The 14,239-nt window shown below is 50.5% G+C and overlaps 1 protein-coding gene across 11 annotated transcripts in view; it reads right to left on the bottom strand.

The window, feature by feature from the left end:
- The window catches only part of SMOC1 (SPARC related modular calcium binding 1), a 145,248-nt gene that overhangs the window by 78,403 nt on the left and 52,606 nt on the right, over window positions 1-14,239 (bottom strand). The window contains exon 1 of one of the 11 annotated variants that reach the window (XM_036267581.1): window positions 1-76. The exons of the other annotated variants lie outside the window; for them this stretch is intronic. The gene's annotated coding sequence lies outside the window, so the exon portion shown is untranslated. Of the gene's footprint in view, window positions 77-14,239 lie in introns of those variants that run through there. 11 annotated transcript variants of the gene reach the window in all.

Raw genomic sequence — 14,239 nt, 5'->3', positions numbered from 1 at the left:
CAAGGAAGGCACTTGTACCGAGGATTTCGCATGCAGGATCTATCTCATTAATCCTCACAACAACCCTGTGAAATAGAAGCCATGTGTTTTGTAGATAAGGAAACCGAAGCTTAGAGAGGGGTGACTTGCCCAGTGTTACATAGCTGTAAGTGGTGACTCTGAACCAAGACTGGCCAGAAGTCAAGTCCAAGCTTTCACCACTAGGCCATTCAGCCTTTCCACCCAGGCAGGTGGTCCCGAGTCCTCTCTTTTGGTACTTCCCCAAATTAGGAGCTCCCTAGCAATCTCTAAATCCATCTTTGGAAAGTTTTATTTATTAGAAAGTAATACTGAGCCCCAAATTTTTACCCTTTCATTTCGGCCCACTGCTCTGTGGCAGAAACCAAGTTAAGTGATGTTTTGTTTTGTTTTGTTTTTTTATGAGAAAGGGAGTTCCTGATTTTAAGCATAACACTAATGATCAGCTTGGAAAATGCTGAGTTAAACAGCTTTCTTTACTGAAGGACTTCTCAGACACCTTGGATAGAATCTCCAAGAGATACTGTAAATTAAATATAGCTGCAAATGATTTGCTACTCTTCCCATTGAGTTGTGGAATCTAATTCCCTCCCCTTGAATCTGGACCGGCCTCACTAAGTTGTCTACTCAATAAACTGCTGAGGCATCGATGTTTTGGGATTTCTGAGCAAGTTCACGTAAAGCCTTACAGCTTCCTCCCAGGTCTCTTGCAACACTCTCTCTGGCGGAAACCAGCAGTCATGTGAGAAGCCTTACCACCCTGAGACTGCCATGCTGTGAGGAAGCCCAAGCTAGCATGTGGAGAAACCATGTGCGGGGAGCAATCCCCAGACAACCCAGGCATGGAGACATGTAAGTAAAGCAACCTTCAGATGAGTCTACCCCCCGCCATCATCTGATTGCAACTAACTGAGATGGAAGGAAATAACTGTGTGAGAGACCCCAAGTCTGAGTCCAGTCAACCCACAGAACTGTGAGAGATAATAATAAATAGTTCTTTGGAGCCATTAAGTTTTGTGGTAGTTTGTCACATAGCAATAGATAACCAGATCAAGAGACATTTATGATGATGCAGTTCCCAAAGTTATTCAACCATGAACCCATTAATCAGTGAACCACTGTTAACAACTATAGGATGCAGTTGGAAAACAGTAATTGGGCCATACAATCCATGGGCCTTGCGAGCTGGGTCTTCTCTCATCCATCCCCTACAGCAGAGCTCTGGGCACACTGAAGGCTCTTCCTCAGTATGGGGTGAGGGAATGGATATCCCACAAGGCAATGTCATGAGCACACATCTGGCCGTCAGTGGAGCTAGTTCACTGAACAATCACACGAAGCTCTCAGGGTTCAGGCAAGGTGTGAACACAACCCATTTCAGGTGTATCTGCAGGCCCTTTGTGTGAAGCAAAAAGATGAGAACTTGCTGACCCTTTCCCAGAAGAGCAGAGGGAGGTCCAGAGGCAGTGCCATTTCCGTCAAGGGAGTACTGGAAACACCCCCCTACTGGACAAATCCAAGAGAGCCCAAGCCTGTCCATTCATACAGGCTGCCTCCCAGCTGTGAAACCAGCCCCTGCCCCGCCCCCACACCTGGCTGCTCAGCTCCGGGGGGGAGCGGCTGAGGGTTTTGTCGGGATGGACTGTGCATCTCTCGTCAGAGACCCTGAACCCCCACACCCACAGGTTCAACCCGAGTCTTGCCCAAAGCCCAGAAGGAAATGTCCTGAGAGTGTTGCATGACAGAGCTAGTGTTCCAGGATGAAGATCGATAATGCAGAGTCTCATCCAAAGGAAGCCCACCACCTCCCAGGACCCCTCAGAGGAGGGAGGAGCTGTCAGGATAGCAGGAGGGACACGGGCTCCCCAGCCTCCACTCCCCCAGGCCACCCTGCTGGAAACCCGTGAGTCTGTCCCACTGCCCTTGGGGACCTTCACATGGTTTTGTGGCCTGTCAAAATCTGACCCGGGCCCCCCATCTTGCCTCAGCATTTACTGCTCTGTCCCCTCCTTGCTTGCTGCTGGTCAGGCACTGACCTGCGTTTCTCCCGGAGGGGACACATTTGTTCCCCCTCCAGGCCTCTGGACACACTGCTCCTCCCCAACCCACCCCATCTCTCCCACCCCCACTGCAGACCTCAGCTTGGCATCTCCGGGAGGCGCCCCCTGACTCACAGGTGAGGCTCGTCCTCCTAGAACAACTTCTCCCACCCCACTTCTCCTTCATGGCTCTTAACAGTTTATGGTGATGCTCTGACCGTGTGCTTTGACTAACAATGGAAGCCCCAACTCGGAGTCCCACCACGACAAGGATAGTGTCTGTTCTGCCTGTGAACATGTCCCCAGTATCCAGCACAGTGCTGGGGCACTCGAGTCTTTGTGTGATGAATCCATTCCTGCCGTGGGTGGCATTTCCCACGTGGCATTACCTCAGAACAGCTGGTGCGATGTGGCAGGCCTGGCCTCCCAGGCTCCTGCCACCCCGGGGGATCCCTGGGCCTCTGCTCCACCCCCGTGCCCTGAGCTCTCCCTCTGCCACCTGAAGTACACGGTGGGCAGCAGTGGGCACAGCTTCCTGCCCCAGCTCCACCTCAGAACCTACGTTACCTCTGAGTCTGAGAGGTGTGTCTCTCCCACCCCGACCCTGGGCACCTCTGCCACTACAGCCCTCGCAGCCTGCAACTGGATGTGCACCAGGGAGAGCTGGAGGCCCAAACGTCCAGCTGAACGTGCAGGCCCACAAAGCCCTGGCCAAAGCCTCCTGCGCAGGCAAGCAGCCAAGCTGGGCTCTCTTCCTCCCTCAGTATGGCTTCCTCAGAGCCATCTACTCTGCCCGCCACCTGGAATGCAGCCAGACCTGGCTCTGTCCTCCTCCCTGGTGAGCAGCAGAAGCCAGGCCAGACGGCAGGACCAGGGTCCTCAGGCGCAAGGCCGGCCAGAGCAGGTTAAGGCGCTGCTGTGGTCACACCACTCTCCTTGTCCGTGGAAGTCAGGGCTACGTCCATGAAGTAACACCCTGATTTTTAAGACCTATTTTTTAGGTTGTTTGGCCAGGTGAATCAGCAGGAGCCGAGGGACAGCATGTCCTTTGTTGTCACGGTCACACAGGGTAGAAATTATCTGCACCTTCCAACACCTGGGAAAACCAAAGGATGTATCCTTAGTCACAGGGGTCTAGTAGCAGACCTGAGGCTGAGGAGTAATAATAATAACAGCTGAGTCCTGGCCGGTTTGGCTCAGCAGTTAAGAGTGTCAGCCCGGCCCTGGCCGGTTTGGCTCAGCGGTTAGAGCATCGGCCTGCGGTCCAGAGAGACCCGGGTTTGGTTCCCGCTAAAGGCACGTACCTCGGTTGCAGTTTGTCCCCAGCCCTGGTTGGTCGTGCGGGTGGCAGCCACTCGATGTGTCCCTTTCACGTCGATGTTTCTTTCTCTCTCTTCCTCTCTCTCCCTCCCACTCTATCTGAACAAAAAATGGAAAAATGCCCTCAGGTGAAGAGTGTCAGCCCAAAGACCAAAGGGTCACAGGTTCGATTCCAGTCAAGGGCATGTACCTGGGTTGCAGGTTTCCCTGGCCCTGGTCGGGGTCATGTGGGAGGCAACCAATTGATATGTCTCTCTCACATCAATGTTTTTTTCTCTCTCTCTCCCTCCCTCCCTTCCAGTCTATCTAAAAAATGAATGAAAAAATATCCTCAGGTGAGAATTAACCAAAAAAGAAAAATAAATAATAATAAGAGCTGATTATTATATATCATTTATGACATGCTAACAATTTAATCTTCACAATAACCCTCTGAAGTAGGGTATTATCTTCATTTTACAGATGAAAACTAAAGCCCAGAGGAGTTAGGCAACTTCTCCAAACTAAACAGCATATCTATGTCCACGCTGGGATTGATATCCATGCCCTGGCTCCAGAGCCATGCTTCTAACCACTAATTCCCACTGCCTTTCTTTATTACAGAGTAACACTGCAAAAAACAACTCTGGCCCAAAAGAATATATGCACCCCATGTTCACAGCAGCACTATTTACAATAGCTAAGATCTGGAAACAACCCAACTACCCATCAGTAGATGAGTGGATAAAAAAGTGGTGGTACGTATACACAATGGAGTACTATGCAGCTGTAAGAAAGAAAGATCTCTTATCCTGTGAGACGACATGGAGGGACCTGGACAGTATTATCCTAAGCACAACAAGCCAGTCAGAGAAAGACAAGTACCACATGATCTCACTTATTGGTGGAACATAATGAACAAAATAAACTGATGAACAAAACAGACCAGAGACATGGAAGCAGGGAACAGACTGACAAACCCCAGAGGGAAGGGGGGTGGGAGGGAATGGAAGAGATAAACCAAAGAACTTATATACATATAGGCATAACCCATGGACACAGACAACAGTGTGGTGAAGGCAGGGGGGGGACAGGAACAGGGAGGGGGATGTCAATGGGGGGGGGGACATCTGTAATACTTTCAACAATAAAGAATAAATTTTTTTAAAAACCTCTCACCCAATTGGAAAACTGATTTACAAAGTCAAGAACTGTTCACCAGGAGCCTACTGTGTGCCAGACACGAACCACTGAAGCTCTGGATAAGAAGTCCTGCCCCCTGGAGCCTACTGTGAGAGCTCCTCAGAGCAGTCTTGTTCATCTTTAAGCAAACAAAACAAAACGAATCAAAAGAGACAGTTCTTTTCAAACTCAAGGAGGCTACCCTGTTGCCTCCTCCTCAGCTCACAGGGGGTGACAGCTGTAGTGTCACTACAGACCATGAATTCGGTTTGGAAATGGCTTTCTCTGGGCCAACCCAGACACCACAGCAGCTGTGCCAGAGACCAGCTTAATAACTAAGGGAACACTGTCTACAACGGACAGGTTAAAGGCTCTGGAAGAAGCCCCACCTACGCCAACACACGGAGATCCTTCCGGCTTCAGACGAGCTCCCAAAAGGTTCCGTCTAGAAATTACTCATCCCTGAGGCCAAGTGAAATTCTGAGACAGCACAGGGCCCTTCCAGCAGACCACCTTCCGTCATCTGTGCTGTCTCGTTCTCATCCGTTTTAGGGACTGTGTTTGTGATTGTTTAAAAAAAAAAATCAATGTGTTCTAGAAAGTGGAGTGTTGATAGGATGATTATGCCCTTGTAGGACCACCCCAACCTTCAGGGCCCCAGGGGGATTACTGTGGGTCCACGAACACTGCTTGGTCAGCCTCCCATTTGTCAACTTTTGTACTCAGCAAGCGAGCACTGTGAAGAGCCCAACACCACAGGCGGCGTGGGAAGCAGAACAAAGTCAACACAGCCCTGCCCTCAGTGAGCTTGCACTCCAGGGAGGACACATCAGCAAGACGACACTGCAAGGGAACAGGACACTGCAGGACAACAGAGGACTTCGTTCTAGGGCCTCTGAAATGCTATAAAGCCAGACAGTCCTGCAGAACTTTCTGCAGTGATGGACACGTCCTACATCTGGGCTGTTGGATATGGTAGCCACAAACCACACTGGCTATTAAGAACTCAAACGTAGCTAATGCCACTGACGAACTCAATTTTTAGTTGCATTTCATTTTACTTAACTTAAATGTGCATATGCTAGTGGCTACCATATTCAGGAACACAGTTAGAGACAGGAGGGGATAGAGGTTCGTCCTCACTGGATTCCTCCTAGTTGAGCTGAACTCACCCAGATTGGACCAACGGGGAAAGAAGCAGATCCTGAGGATAATTTCCACATTCTGACACTGCACATGAAATCAGTTCATTGCCTATGGGTCAAGAGCAGGACATCCCAGGAGTTCACCACAGTCCACCTGAAGTCACAAGGGAGATTTTTCTCCTCTCTTCTGCAGGAGACGGGAGGTATAGGCTAGAAGTCTCTCAGCACACAGACAACACTCAGCGTCTGAGTCACCCTGCTGAGACCTGACCCTCTGAGCCACAGAAGTCTGTTGTGGGCTCAAGGGCAACCACAGTTGGTGGAAATTTTTGGTGCTGGGCAGAGGTGAGCTGTCTTCCCAGTGAGGCAAACACTGAACCATTTCCCTCTGGGGGAAAATAGTATTTTCATTAAAATCCTCATACATTCCCTTCCTTCTTCCTAACCAAAAGACAACAAAAACAAAATAATTATGTTAAATGTGATTGCGTAATAAAGAAACCAAACAAAAGGGGCCAGGACAAGTGTGCATTTGCATCTTCTCCCGCCTCTCTCCTGGGGGAGTGAATGATTCCAAAGCAAACACACACTTTGTGGTCTGCTCACATTTGTAAAGTAGGACAAGCACTTGAAATACATATAAATAATCCATCCTTCCTACTGGAACAGTAAGCTACCGATGGGGGGGGGGGGGGGCTTCCTTCTCCATAGAAGAGATGGGGGTAAAGGGAATCAATGTTAGACCAACAATCCCTTCTGTCTGAAGGCACACACGCTGAGCTGGGCCCTGCAGTCTCTAGCAGAGTAGAATGCAAACCCTGCCACAGCTTCTGCTCAGAGAGACCACTCCAATACCACAAGCTGTGTTAGGTTTGAATGACCGCCAAGTTTCCATGACAATATTGGGAACAACAGAGGCAGCCTCAGATTCCATCTGGGAGACGTTTGATTCTGTACAATATGGAGTTGTTTTCACAGCCTTAACTTCCACCTGTACTGTGCTGACTTAACCTGTATCTAAAACTGTACACAGGCCTTTTTCTGGTAAGATGCATTATCTCTGCAGGTGTAGAAGTGAGGGGTAGGAACCACAATAAGCAACCGGGGCAGTGGCCCACCCACTGGGTTTGGAAGTGAGACACCCACAGTTTGGAGCAGCCCATGTCCTTCCCCTTAAGATATCAGACTCAGAAATCCCAGGCCAAACTCAACTAATTTGAGAGCCTTTGGTTAATAAACTCATGTGTAACAAACACAGCTTCGGGTACTCGCTTTTTAACATTTTTTGCTTCACTTATCTATTGCTGTAAAACAAACCGCCCCCAAACTTAGTGGCTTCAAACAAGTTATGATTTCTCTCAATGCTGTGTGCTGGCTGGGCTCAGCTGGGAGCTTCTTCGGCTCCACGCGGTGTCAGCTGAGGTAACACACTTGGCTGCATTCAGTTGGGAGCGTGGCTGGGGCTGAACCACCCACGTGATGTCACTATGTGGTGTCTCAGTTGGAGGGGCTGAAATGTCTGGGCGCTGGCGGGCCTCTCCCTCCAGCTGGCTTTTGTCTTATCCACAATGACTTTACTCAGTCCTTTATCTCTTGCCTAGATGTTTGACTCTTTGCCCCCAACCTTTCTTTCTCATTCAAGTTCAAATTCCATCTAGCCACTGAGGTTACCATCCAATAAAGCAAATGCTTTTATGCTTTAAACACTGACCTTGAACCTCCAGCTGCATTGTGTTCATACTTCTAGAAAAACCCTCAATATACTGCACTATCACTCATGTGTTTACATGTCTGGAAAGACTGTCTTATTCCTCTTTATACACAGGGCCTAACACTGCCTAACGAAAAGCAGTTGTTCGCCCTGGCCGGTTTGGCTCAGCGGTTAGAGCATCGGCCCTGCGGTCTGGAGAGACTCGGGTTCGGTTCGTGCTAAGGGCACGTACCTCGGTTGCAGTTTGTCCCCGGCCCTGGTTGGGTTGTGCGGGTGGCGACCACTCGATGTGTCCCTTTCATGTCGATGTTTCTCTCTCTCTCTCTCCCCCTCCCACTCTATCTGAACAAAATATCGAAAAATGTCCTCAGGTGAGAATTAAAAAAAAAAGAAAAGCAGTTGTTCAATACATATCTGAAGAATGAATGAGTGAATATCAAACCTTACCTACAATATATCCTACATTTAAAAAAAAAACTCCTTTTTCCATCACTTACTATAAAAAGAGATATTCTTTTTCCAAATAACACCAAAATCTTAAAGCTCTCAAATGCACAGAATAACGACAGCAGTTTGTTCCGTTTGTCCTTTCAAGAAACATCCGATAAGGAAACCCATAAACGCAGTATTTTCCTCTTGAATTAAAGGAAAGGGGGGAAAATCCCTACGTCATTGAAGAGAATGTACCAAAGTGGCTGAGACAGTACCCGTATCCCACAGCATGTCACCACTAAGTCACCACGAAATTCATTCCCCAGGAGGCTGGCTGTGGCCTAGACTCGCCTCCCACAGCCCTCCAGGGACCTTTCCACACCGTGCAGACAACGCGTGTCACCGGTAAGTCAGGCCGTAACCCGAGATGCCCGGGTGCGGAGCCTGAGATGCGTATAACTGAACAGCAGATGATGCGCGCTCTGATTTTTCGACTTCCACCACATGCATGCGCTCGAGTAAGAACCACCGCCGGATAATAAAATGGATTCATGTATAAGTCAGATTTTCACACCCCAAACTCATTTTTTCCACAGAATTCAGGCTGTAAATAATGGTGAGTTTCCCAGCTCCATCCACAGACGCCTATCTGGAGGGAGTGGAAAGGCGAATGCCTGCCTGCTGAGCAGGGAACAGGCACCGGGAAGGATGCTGGTGCCTGCCCCCCACCCCCACCCAGGTCGGCTTCCTTAGCTCCACTGCCCTGTGCTTCCTGCCTCCCGACCTGGCGCATGCTGGTCCCTCTGCCTGAACTGTGCCTCCACCCCTGGCGCCCCGTCGTCCTTCAAGCCTCAGAGCACATGCAACTTCCTTGGGGCGTTTACTTCCCAAGTAGGTCAGGACCCCGCGAGGAGCCGCTGTCACCCTCTCCTTTCCACTGTGGGCTTCGTCACACTTGCAATTAAATGACCAACTGTTCAACTGTGTTTCTTGCCCACCCTCCGCCCTAAGCTGTAAGCTCCCTTTGGGCAGGGACCAAGATCTGCTGGATCCGCAGTGCCCAGCAGGGGCCTTGCCCCAGGTGGGTGCTCAGCAAATACTGACAGATTGAAAGAATGGGGAGGAAACTGAGGCTCGGGCAGTTTGAGTGAGCAGGTGGTAGAGAATGCCTCCAGTCTGACTCTAAAGGCCCAGGTTCTTCCTCCTACACCACACCGCCTCTTCCAGGCAGGATACCCAGCCCTCAGCCCCAGGGCAGAGGGGCTCTGCTGTTCTGGCCCCTCCGGCAGACAGGACAGGAGGCCTCTGCAAACAAGGAGAGCTTTCCTAAGGGAAGGATACTTTTTCCATCGTGTCTGTAAATCAAAGCCCAGCTCAGGCACTAAAAAGCATTTCTGGGAGGTTGATCTGCTATTGAAAGCGGGAAAAGCCCCTCCTGGAGCCAGTGCCTGGAACAAAAAGGAGAGAGTACATTCCAGACGTCTAGCTGCAGCTCAGCCTCTGACTCTCCGACCAGGGACTGTCCGCCTCTGTCACTTGCTCCTCCTCTGCAAACCCGGACGGTGCCTCTTTCTCTGTGGCCCGCATCTTTGGGAACGAAGAGCAGTTTCCCATTAAAACATCACTCACCCCCCACCCTCTAATCCATCCTCCACACTGAGAACCCACATCCCCGCTCCTGCCAGCTCGCTCTCACCCTTCCCTGACCCCGCAGCCCCTGCATTTACACAGGTGCACAGGGGCCGCGGGCAGGGCGCTCAGAGCGGGGCTGGCGGAGATGGAGGAGGGCAGATAAGGGAGGTCAAAGGGAAGGGGCGGGCGGTACCACACAGCTCTGCTCTTCTTCCCCACACCTCCGCTGCCGGGCCTGACAACAGCACGCCCGATTAAAGGGCTTTTCACGCCGCTGAGGGAAAGCAGACGCCCTCCCCAGCTGTTCGGCAGCTGGAACCACTTCTGTTGTTTTAGCCAGGAGAGGCCTGACCTTCGTCACCCCTCCCGCCCCCTCCCCAAGGGAGGAATTTGGTGGTCATCCCCACCCCATCCACCCAACTTTCCTCCTCCGCTGTGCCGCCCCACAAGTGTGGGGACGACTGGTCGGGACGGGAGAGAAGGCTGTCTCTCACCAGGTGCCGTTGTGGGCTGGGGGAGTCCGTGTGTTTGACAAAGCAGCTGGGACCCCGGGCTCCTGGGCTGAAATGCACATTGACCCCATCAACACCCCCAATCCATACCCCGTGCCAGTTGATTAGAAAGGTGGGTGCAGATAAAGTGTGGGTTAGGGCCCAAGTCATCAAACTTCCAAAGTATGAAGCATTATTCCAAGGGAAAGGAGCAGACTCAAAGAGCTACATCCTGGAGGACTCCACTTATAAATGGCATCGGGAAAAGGCAAAACTGTATGGACAGAAGTCAGAGCAGTGACCGCCGGGGACCGGAGCAGGGGAGAAGCGTGGCGGAACAGGGGAGGAAATACTCTCTCTTGATTATGGCGGCGGTTATAAAACGGTAGCAATTTGTTAAAATTCATAAAAGTGTACACCTATAAAGGGTGAACTGTACAGCATGTAAATCACATATCAATAAACAAAAAAGAGAAAAGCACACAACTAACAAAAATGAATTCCAAAGAATGCTTGTTTTGAACCGCAGACCTCCCTTAGGCCCTCAGAGGGGGTTCTGGAGATTTCTCTGCCCACCCCCTTCAATTACCAGGCATCGAGCTAGGTGCATTGGGTTAGAAAAATAAACAACAGAGGCTCTGCCCCCAGAAGCTGAGCTTTCGCAAAGACTGACATGTGTACAGTGAGCTCCTCAGGGACTACATTTTCTAAACCAGCAACGAGGAAGCAAAGCCCGAGTTGCAAACAGACAAAAGGGCAGAACCCCTGAAAGTGGGATCCAGGACGTCCGAGGTGTGAGAGGGCGAACTCGGTGAAAGACAGAGGGGAGAGGGCAGGGGAAAGAGGCAAGCCTTCAGCCAAGAACCTCGAGCACCGCTAATGCCCCAGGGCCGAGCGCTGGGACAGAGCCACGGACCCGTGTTCCGTGGGGTCAGAGGGAGAGGTAAATTCAGACTGGACGTGCCCGGAGGATTTCTCCGAAGGCCATGAAGCGGGTGGTAAAGGATCTCCACAGGCAGGAAGGGACGTCGGAAGGGCGTCCAAAGCAACAGCAGCAGGTACACAGGAATAAAGAAGGAAACTCATTTAAAAGACAGTTTTGAACTGACCATTTATGGGGAAAATAAGGCTCTAGGGCCAAGATGGTGGTGAGATCTTGGAGGACCTTGAACATTCCCAGTTGTCTTTTTTTTTAAAGACTTAGAAGGCAGTGGAGGGAGTAAAGACAAGATGGGACCTGTGCTTCAGGGATCTCTGGCAGGGGTATGAAAGACAACAGGGAGACCCAGGGGCAGTCATTCTAGCTGAATATAGCAGGGGGGCCACCTGGGTGAGACAGAAGCAGCAGGACCCACAGCTGCCCTGGGAGATGGTTGTATTCTCCACCTCAGCCCCGCAGGACTTCCACAAGGCTCGGAAGGGAAAGACCGGACGCCCCAAGCACGTTGGCAAGGAAGGAGAAATGGAGGATGAGTGGAGATAAAAATATTTCTTTGAAACAAAATAAACAAACAAAACTGAAACCGACTCATAGATACAGAGAGCAAACTGGTGGTTGGCAGAGGGGAGGGGAGTTGGGGAGCTGGGTGAAAAAGGTGAAGGGATTAAGAGGTACAGATTGGCCCATGAGCATCGACCCCTGCACCGAGAGTTCACCAGTTCAATTCCCAGTCAGGGCACATGCCCAGGTTGTGGGCCCAATCCCCACCCAGTGCGGGGCATGCAGGAGGTGGCCAATCGATGTTCTCTCTCATCGATGTTCCTATCTCTCTCTCCCGCTCCCTTCCTTGCTCTCTAAAAAAAATACAGAAAAGAATTTTAAAGGAAAAAAGAGGTACAGACTGGAAATTACAAAGTAGCCATGGGGAAGTAAGTTAAGCATAGGAAATACAGTCAATAATATCACATTAACTATGTATGGTGGCAGGTGGATACTGGAAATATCAAGGGGAACACTTTATAAAGTATATGATCGTCTAACCGCTAACCTATACACCTGAAACCAATACAAAATAAAACTGAAAGAAAAAAAACATTAAATTTAAAAATACATTTCTTTGAATAAGCAGAGTCCTTCAGCTTAAAACCCTTTCGGCTTAGCCTTCCTTGATCACCAACACGGCTCAAGGCAAAAGCTCTTATTTTGTTTCCTGCTGGCAGGCCCATCACTGACTCCAGGCAACAGACTCACCATCGATCAGGCCTCGGAGAACATCACTAGCCCATCCCCCATCCTCAAACTCCACCACCAGCAGGAATGAAAACTCCACTCACTCCAAATCAAATAAACAGTGTGCTCTCCAGGACCCAGGACCCAGATTTTTTCAATTCTCTCAACCCACTAGCACTGAAAAAAAATACAGGTTAAGTTGATGGTATTAATAGGGAGCAGCACAGTGGTCCTGTATTGGGGGTACATCCAAGAGATTATGGATTACAAAAGAGAACTCCGGTGGGGTGCAAAGCAAAGAGAACAGGGGAGGTGCTCTTAAGCACCTGTGTGGATATAAATGTCCCGCCCGGCATCCCAGTGACACACCTGTCTGCTAGTAAGGGTTTGCTAAATTAGCACCATCTCTCCACCTGGCAGGAGCAATTTATTTCACCAAGGCTAGTGGTCCTTCCAAGGTTACCCTGAACTCTCCCACAGGCTCTGCCCAGCGACATGCTCCGGATTTTCACTGGGTATTGCTAAGTTTAGAACTCCAGCATGTCACTGAGTACCCAGGCTAGTGGCAATGGGGTCAGAGACTACTGCTGCACACCTGGCCCTGCCCCACCCCAGCATCTTCTGTCCCACCATAGCTAGTAGCATTGCAGGCCCAGTGATAGTGACACGTGTTTCATAACTGGGGGAAGGAGTAAGGAGATTGGTCAGGATCTGGACTAATGACTGGGATGGGTCCTGATTCAGCTGGGTGCTGGGCGGAGACTACGCCCTCTGGCTGAAAGAACAAGGTCCCCAAACAGAATTGTTTTCACAAGAGACCTAGTGAGATTCTGAACAAAGGGAAAGGTGCAGAATCTGTAAAGGGTGCTCGAGAGATTCACGATCACTCCGAGCGAGTCTAGGCACTCGGAGAACCATTTCAGGGCTTGGGTGACAAACAGACACAGAACCTCGGCAGGTCCTTTCCCCACCACACGTGAAACCTAGGCCTGCACTGGCGACGGAACCAACAGCCCTGGCAGCAGCCGAGACAGTTCCACTGGCACAGACGCGGGTTCTCATGATGAGCACTGCCAGCCGCGAGGTTCCTCTGGACACAGGGAAATTACGACTAGTTTGTGGAAACATTTAAAGCACCCCAAAGTAGGCACTACGGGGGGTTGCCATTTGAGTGGATGAGTCATTATCATTGGGGAGTCAAGGAAAATGTGGCTGAAATAAAGCTAATCACACTTGGCGCAGTGTAGGGGGGACAGTCGGGGGAGGGGGTGGATGGTCTGTTCAGGAGCTGAGGCAGGAGTGTGCTCACTGTGTGGACACCTGCACATTCATGTGCGCACACACTCACACACCTGGAAGTATCTTTTGTGGGCACAATCACTAGCCCTTGTTCAAGGATACAGAGTCAAGCACGTTGAAGGAGAAAGCTGCTAGCTAAGTTACCAAAAAAAAGAAAAAATGAACTGGAAGTCTTTGTCTTCCTCTCCTCTGCCCTGACAGAGGTAAGTCCTTCACAGTGTGTGCCCCAAACGAGGTGAATGGAGACCCTGTTCAGTGAAGCTCACGACACCCAGAGACGCCATGATCATACGCTCCTGGTCCCTCCGACAGCGGCCAGTTGTCCAGCTGAGCCCACCTGCACACCAGCAGCCCCTAGCGTCGCATCCCAGGTGGTGGCAAGGCCCCAGCGCCCCTTCAGGACTGAGCCCCTTAACCTGAAAGACAGGCTCTCATCTCGGCCAAGTCTCCCCACGTATCTTGCTAGAAAGGCCACCTGTAGCCCTACGAGTCCACTCAGGATTCTCGGTGTTGCTGCCGTTACTTAGCTGACCTCAGACGATACTTGTCCATTCACACGTTTTGCAGTGAAGTCCTCCGGCCGTTACCAGTTGCTGCACCCCTTATCAACAGAGGAGCCCAAAACAGCCTTTCCATAGCCCACCCAAGATTTTTTTTAAAAAATAGTCCAAAGTTTAAACATAGCAGGACCAAGAGGCAGGAGTAAGCCACCCTCCCAGACCCTGGGGATGAACGCATGCTCCATAATAACTGAACACAGAAACTGGTATACTTTCAGTGTCATGGGACTCTCACAAGGAAGATGCTATTTCAGTGCCCGT

This window comes from Molossus molossus, unplaced genomic scaffold (assembly GCF_014108415.1).
Source record: "Molossus molossus isolate mMolMol1 unplaced genomic scaffold, mMolMol1.p scaffold_m16_p_1, whole genome shotgun sequence".
In the NCBI taxonomy this organism is placed as follows: domain Eukaryota; kingdom Metazoa; phylum Chordata; class Mammalia; order Chiroptera; family Molossidae; genus Molossus; species Molossus molossus.
This window is presented reverse-complemented; position numbering and strand designations above follow the sequence as displayed.